Here is a 7,789-nt window from a genome sequence, read left to right as displayed (position 1 = left end):
TTTTATTAAAGATAAAATTCTCAGGTGCTTGGCAAAGCTGAAGTAAATGAGCTTGGTATGAGGGAACCTATACAAAGATAAGACTCGTTCCTAGCCCAACTTGGTTGTGGTTATACACTTTATTTCAGCTAATCTGAGGCTCTGCTAATTTTGGGGTCCAATAGATTTGCAGTTTTCAGTGGATGATGTGCCACTGTAAAATCTTTTCAGGTTCTGATTGGAGAGACCCACTGCAGAGCTTGACTGTAAAGCATTCAGATGCCTGTGATATCTCCAAGACAAACAGAAGTTCAAAATATCTTTTATGTGATCTTAGCCAGACTCATTTGCATTAAAACAGTGGGTTTATTGTAGTTACAGAAGTTTTAGACAGTTAAGGGATATGACATACTGAATAATAAAAATCAAGATATACATACCCTTACTCACTTTGAGTAGTAACCAAGACCAATTCCAGTGGAAACAAAACTGGGATGAGGTACTTTGCGAAGAGAGGAAGGGCATGTGATATCTATTTCTATATATATATCTATGGTATTATACATACTGGGTATGTGCAGATGTGCCTGAGACCTGATCTATGACCACACAGCTTACTTTAAGGGTCCCAGTTGTGCAAATGTTTGCCGGTGCTAGGAGCTATGCCAGGAATGCGGTCTAATTGTGGGGAAGGGAGGAGGATTGGGAGGGGCTAGTGAGTCCATCCCGGGAGGTTTGGTGGATCCAAAGTGTGGAGGTTAGAGATCAGGGGGCTCAAAAATAGCCAAGTCATGTTAGGAGAGGTTAGGAGAGGTAGGAAAAATCGGCTTCAGGGCTGGAGTGAGTGGCCAGACCATTCTGAGCTCTGGGGTTGTGCTCTGAATGTGTACAGATGTTTGGTAGGTTGCGCTAATTTATTTCCATTGTAACTTAGTTCACCCTCTTAGGTGAACTGAATTAGATAAGGCCAGCCATTTTTTTGCCCAAAGGGTACAGATCTGCACTTAGATGGACCTAATCCTAAACAGGGTTAGGTCAATCAAATTGTAACATCTGCACATACTCATTATTATATATAAGGCATTATATTATGCATACACCCTTTCTCTCTTTGGAATATAAAATAATCTGGCCCCAAGGAATACATTTTACCATAAATTACTTCTGTATCTGTGAAACTGAATACACATTAATTATAATAAACTGAGAAGCAACATCAGTGCTTACCTTCTGATTTACCAGCCTGCTGGTAGCTTGTAAAATACAAAGATTGACTAGTTCATATCTTACAAGTTTGTGATGGGAAGTTCCCAAAGGCATGGTTTGAATAAATATGACTTCTATTAGCTAAGTTTTCAAGTTACATGCATCCACCTGAAACGCTAGACCTGAAGTTTTTGCAGAGACTCTAAATTACATTTAATCTCTGTTCTTTTATGCATCCTTCAACTAAATCAGAAATCTGGATATGTGATCTAGCAGAGAAAGCATGAAATTTTGCAACACTTCCTGAGGAGTTGGGATCTTTAAATTAATAAATGGCTTGCACTCAACCATGTGCTATATATAGGTTTTCCATTCATGACAGATATAATATTGATAGTACCATTCATTAACATTTAATAATAACCTTTATTTAATAACTAATCCAAGTATAATTTAATACAGTATAAATTTAAAATATTCTTCATTTTGCTTTGCTGTTTCAGAAAACCATAAAAGAACAAAACAGAGCAAAAATTGCTACCAAAAATATATTGTAATGCCTATTAGTTAGATTATGGAGAGACAATGAGCTTACCATGAAGCAGGGTTCAATCCTCCAAACATTCACTATATGATTTACTACTCAAAATTGTTCCATTCCAGATAATAAGAGAAATCAGTAAGGTTTTAAAATATGTAACTGCAAAATTGGCTAAACGTGTCTATTTGTGTCTCTCTTCGTACTGTACTTCATACTAAGCACAAGTCAAAAATTTACCTTTCAGATTTAAGTTGTCAGAATGGGCCCTTAAATTTAGTTCAGCTTGGACTTTCCTATATAAAATGAAAAAAATCAGGTTTCACTATTCAGTCCTATCAAAGATTTTCTCCCAGAATAAGCAGTTTAGACTATTAGCACCCATTGTGTCTAGTAATATATCCTCTCATTCTAATGGGGAGGGGGACATTAAAGCTGTCCCAAGAATGGCCTGACAATAGGCACAGGCTTTTTGATACACCACTGAGGAAAACTAGTCTTGGTAATGTGAGACTTCTGCATATTTCAGAGGTCATCTCTTAGCCACAGCAAAGTTCCCACTTTCATCCAATACCTCTAATTAAGCTAGACTTAAGGCAACATTCTACAACACAGGGAAGCTAATATGGAATTACCAGTTAATTGTGTCCACACCAGTCTTTTACCAGGAATTGTTAGCCCCTGTCCTGACATCATTTTATTTTAAAGTTTCCACATTTGCCATGGTTTATAATTTTGGTACCAGAAAAGTATCATTCTACAGGGCAAATCTCGGTGTAAGAAAAAAAGGCTGATTAAATACCAGCACCAAACACTGGATTTCAGAAGCTGAAAGAAAAAAATGAATAAATATGACCCCTTTTACAAGTTTCTATTTGTTTTGTCTTATAAACTCTAACTTTAAGGTACATGAATATACATATAGTATCAGGATGGGTCTCTTGGTACAAGTGAATACTTGCCACCTTTAAAACAGCTAATTATTAGGGTGCGTGGGTACTGAAATATTTATTTTTCTGAGTAACTATTGGAGATTGTCAGTTCAGTTGCTTCCTACCCAAAGATAATACCTGGGTTTGGCTAGATTTTCAGATAGAGAACAAGGTAGGAGTGGCAAAGAGCAATGCTCTTTTCTTTAAAAACAGCCTTTTCATCTTTCTTGCTCAACAGTTGCACAAGAACAAAACTTCAAAGAAATCTAAGAGGTGGAGGAAAATCTAGCAAAAAACCCACCCACTTACCCAATTATTTTTTTTAACTTGGGACTAGAAGTATGAAAGTAGGCCAGTGATACACTGGTTTCTTACTGGAATAGAGGAACCCCGATGTAAGAATGTCTATTCTTTGAACAGTATCAATCTGTGTAGACTTCTGAAATATCCCCAGGGACCTACCCTGCTGTCACAGGTTCTCAGAAGTCCTCTGTTACATTTCTGCAAGCCTTGCTATTGGGAACAAAGATGAAAAATATAACTTACTCCAAAACACCAGTAAGCCTGTGATATAGAGAAGTCTATATTTTAAGAAAAGAAAAGACATCAGAGTCAGTATTTCTTTTCCAAGATCACTGATTGCATTGTGTACTTTATATGCTGTAAAAGAATTACATAAAATAAGGAGTATGTGGGAAATGCCTGACTTGGGGCAGAAATTGCAAGGTAGCAGGAACTCTGTTAAGAAAAGGATCTTTGCATTTCTTGGGAAAGATATTGTGACACAGGCTGCTATTTGCAACTCCCTGTAGGCTACACCCAATTCACACACTTGCCCTGCCTGACTTTATAAGATTACAGTAACAAAAACGAGATCAACCTGATAATGCTAATGAGCTTGATTCAAAGAGTAATGAAATCAGTGAAGAGGCACCCACTGGTTTCAATTGGTGTTGGGGCAGGGTTAATTAATGCACTACTGATTAAAAATACATTGATAGGTTTTGCAGATATTGGATTAAACTCTGGCCAGAACATTCCTACGAAGTAGAGAACAGAAAAATATCTTGGATAAAATCCTAAACAACTCCACTTTGTCTCCATGAGAAAAGTATTATCTACATAAAGATCACTTGTTTCTTCAGCTGATTTAAATCAGGCTAGTTCATCGATTTTAGTGGAGCTTTGTGCCTTATAACAGCTGATGAGCTGGTGTGTCTACAAAGTTATAGCAAATATCAAAAGGGTTTTGTTACTTATGCAAGTACCAGGCTTCAAAATGCTCATCATTCATCAATAGGTAAAACTATTTTCTATTTTAAACCTTAGGACTTTGTTTTTAAACACACTTATGGGGATGAACTACTGATGTTTGTTTTATTTCTTTATCTGGGCAGTTTCCAAATCAGTTAATTACTTTCTGCCTACCTAAATTCCCCCTGCAGCTTCAGTTGGCTATGGGATTCTGCTTCACTTCCTGTCCTGAACTGTTGTGTAATGGCACCATGCTCTGTTAAACAACTGCTGCATTTGTCCTCAGAGATAGCTGTGCTTAGGTGGTAGGTTAAGTGATTACTGTGTAAGATCTGATGCTGTCAGATGCTATATGTTTTCTGGAAGGTCCTTAGCATCCTCCTTTTCAGACCCCAGAACTGAGATCAGATTATTGGGAGCTTCTTTTTATCTAGTTGCTTTATACTGGCCCTTAGATTTTTGCTGTATGTTTGTAAAGCCCTTTAGAAGACAATCTAGTGTGCCCATCATCACACTAACAAGACTAAATAAGAGCTTCAAGATTCCTCTTTTTGTTGTTTTTTCTTTTGCCTCCATGTTAAATTTGTCTGTTTTATTTTATTTTTTTTAATTCAGTTTCTCAAAGGCTGATGATCTTACAGTGAGACTTTCTGAAGAGATTTGCTTGCTCTGGGATTGTCAAACTCTGAGCTCCAGCTTTAATTCACTACATGTAGGAGCATATGCAAAATTCTCAGGCTCACCCACTCTGATACCACTACTATTTCTCATGCTATTTTTATCTGTCTTCCCAAGGCTCACAAGTAAAGTGCAGCATGTCAATTTCTAATCAATTGCTCATCAGTGTTGTGCATCTTGAAGGTTTTAGTGATATCTTTTCAAGCTGCTTTAGCTGATCTTTATATAGAAGCTTAAAAAATGTTTTTTCTTGCATTGGAATTGGTAAATCTAAATGATTGCTATTCCTTATTCACAATCAGCAGTATACTTTACAGAATCACAATTTATGCCTGTAAACTACCCTATATTATCTATTTGTAGTATGCCTGTGACAGAGCCAAGATTCTATGCATAACAAATATAAAAATAGTGCCTGTACTGGGGTGCCTGAAATGTGTAGGGAGCATAAGTTTGTGGTTGAGACACATATATAGGACTCCAGAAACTATGGTTTAATCTTGTTCTTTGATAGAGGTTTATTTTCTGACCTTGAGCAAATCACTTGGTCTTTCTCTGTCTCCATTGCTAAAACTGGGATTTGTAATATTTCCCTGACTCATGCATGTTTTTTTTAAATACATTCACTAACTCTTATGAGGTGCCCTTTATGTAATTGGTAAAAGGAATAACAAGCATGCAGACGAAGCACAGAAAAAGACAAGACAGAGGAGATGCAGAGAATGGTAGCAATCTCCTTTATACAGTACAAGTACTACTTTTAAACAGATAGTTAGCCATGTTAGTCTCAAGTTGAGCGGAAGGTAGGACAGGGTGGTACCTTAGAGACTAACCAGTTTAGAGAGAATCATAGGGCTAGAAGGGACCCCAAAGGATGGTTGGGTCCAGTCCCCTGTAGGAGCAAGAAAGACATGGGTTCAGGTGACCCCTGCCAGGTGACTGTCCAGTCTTCTCTTGAAAACTTCTAGGGTAGATGATTGCACCACCTCTGCAGGGAGCTTGTTTCATAGTCTGGACACCCTAGTGGTGAAAGTTTTTCCTAATGTTCAGCCTGAAACTATGTTCTAGGAGTTTGTGACCACTGTTTCTAGTTTTCCCCCAGGCGCCCTGGTGAATAGTTGTTCACTGAGCCCCTGATGTAAGCCTCTGATATAGCAGTAAGCTGCAATCACTGGTGTGACAACCAAGTTTCCCATCGCGTCCTGCAAGAGCCCCACATTACCCAGGACCTTCTATAGCAGTAAGCCGCAAGTCCCTGATCATACAGGTGGCCCTTCGGACCCTCTAGAGCTTTAGCACACCCTCGTTGAAGTGCAGCACCCAGAACTGGACGCAATACTCTAGTTGCGGCCACACCAATGAGCTAGAGGCATGAGCTTTCATGGGCATCAAGTTACTTTCTCAGATTCTAGGAATGACTTGGACTATAAGGAATGGTGTTCTTTTACTAACTTCTGACAAAGTATATTTTTGCATGCCTCTCTGACCCAGTTTGTCTGTAAGGGGCCACCCTGCATTACCTTCTATTACATTTAATTAGCATTTTACACTTCAGGCAAGATGGCCCAAATCCAACTTTCACCCCCAGAATCAGAGGTGGTCTACTGGTGACATAACAAGTTTATTCTCTTCCACAAAGTGAGCAGGCCTTAATGAGGAACGATGTTACCAAGGCATGTGTCCCTATGACTGGCCCTATGCCATTCAAGTTCCTAATGCTAGTGATTATAACTGGGCAAAAGGATCCATTCTTAGCTATCTCCTCCCATCTTCCCCACATAGTGGAGTGTCTACAAAGATTATTCCACTTTCTCACAAGTCTCCCCAGGCATCAGTAATTCCTGCACTTACACTAGGATGTTATGTAAAGAACTCTCAGAGAACCTGACTTCACTGTAAACTGGAGATCTCTGCTATCTCTCTGCTTTCTACTCCTCTTCAGAACCCACCCCTGTCCATTTTGCAGTTGTATAAGCAACTATAAGCAATAAGTATAACTACTATGTACTATCTGATTTACAGATTAGATTGAAATGGCTTACCTATGACTTGTGAAATTCCTGCCTGGACAGCTGTTCTGTGGTCACATTGCCTCAATCATCTGCTGATTGCTACATCAAATGCACTCTCCCCACCCACAACAGAGGGAGGCCTTTTTGTTAAACAGCTTTATACCCTTGGCACGAGAACCAAGTTGTGGAGAAAAATCTCTCCCAACTGATCATACTACATTTAACAACTTCCGCTCCTTGATTACTGAGGAAATCATTAGAAGAAGAAAGTGTGTAGATCTTTCATCCTGCCTGCAAAAATTTAAGGGAGGTCAGGACTGGTAAGGGAAGGAGAGGTCTGATCAGTCATTTAGTTTTCTTAAGAGCTATTATTCCACTATTTCCTCTATCTTGCTTATTGTCTGCCTCTTAATTACTTCCATATCAAGCTCTTTAACTCCAGAGTGCAATCTTCTGCAGGTTTTAAAGGCTTCCTATGAGTCTGTCTGGAAACCTCAGTTATGATCCCTTCCTTACTTGCATCTCTCAAAAGTACTTTAATATTTCCTTTAAAAACCAGATCCAATAATGGGGAAAAAAACAACCCTTTTCATTCATGTTTATATTTCAGTAGTCTAAGCAATCTCATTGATGTCAGTGAAGCTCCAGATTATTTAAGTGAGGCACAGGCATACTTCTTTGCAGAATCCAGGCCATGCTGTAGTATTCCATTGGATTCCCTGAAACACTAGAAGATCTACTCCCAACAGAATAGTCTGGACCACTTCTGATTCTTCTGACTCCAGTAGTTCATAACATTCTGAAGTAAAGTCAGGCTATCATAGAAAGTTAGGGTTGGAAGGGACCTCAAGAGGTTAAGAAATACTGCATTTGGGATAGAATGAAAATAAGTCACTCCAGTGAATGAGCATGTATTTGTGATTCCTGTTATCTATTATGATTTAATCTTCAAAAAGGGAAGTGGTCTGGAGCAGGGACAGCCTTTTTTTACTCTTTCATAGTTTCATAGTTTCTAGGGTCGGAAGGGACCTGAGCAGATCATCTAGTCTGATCCCCTGCCATGGCAGGAAAGAGTACTGGGGTCAAACGACCCCAGCAAGATGTTCATCTAACCTTCTCTTGAACACCCCCAGGGTAGGAGCCTGCACCACCTCTCTTGGAAGTTGGTTCCAGACCCTAGCCGCCCTGAC

Source organism: Crocodylus porosus, unplaced genomic scaffold (genome assembly GCF_001723895.1).
Source record: "Crocodylus porosus isolate Cpor-Errol unplaced genomic scaffold, CroPor_comp1, whole genome shotgun sequence".
Taxonomy (NCBI): Eukaryota; Metazoa; Chordata; order Crocodylia; family Crocodylidae; genus Crocodylus; species Crocodylus porosus.
The sequence above is the reverse complement of the archived record's forward strand: the minus strand, read 5'-3'. Positions refer to the sequence as shown.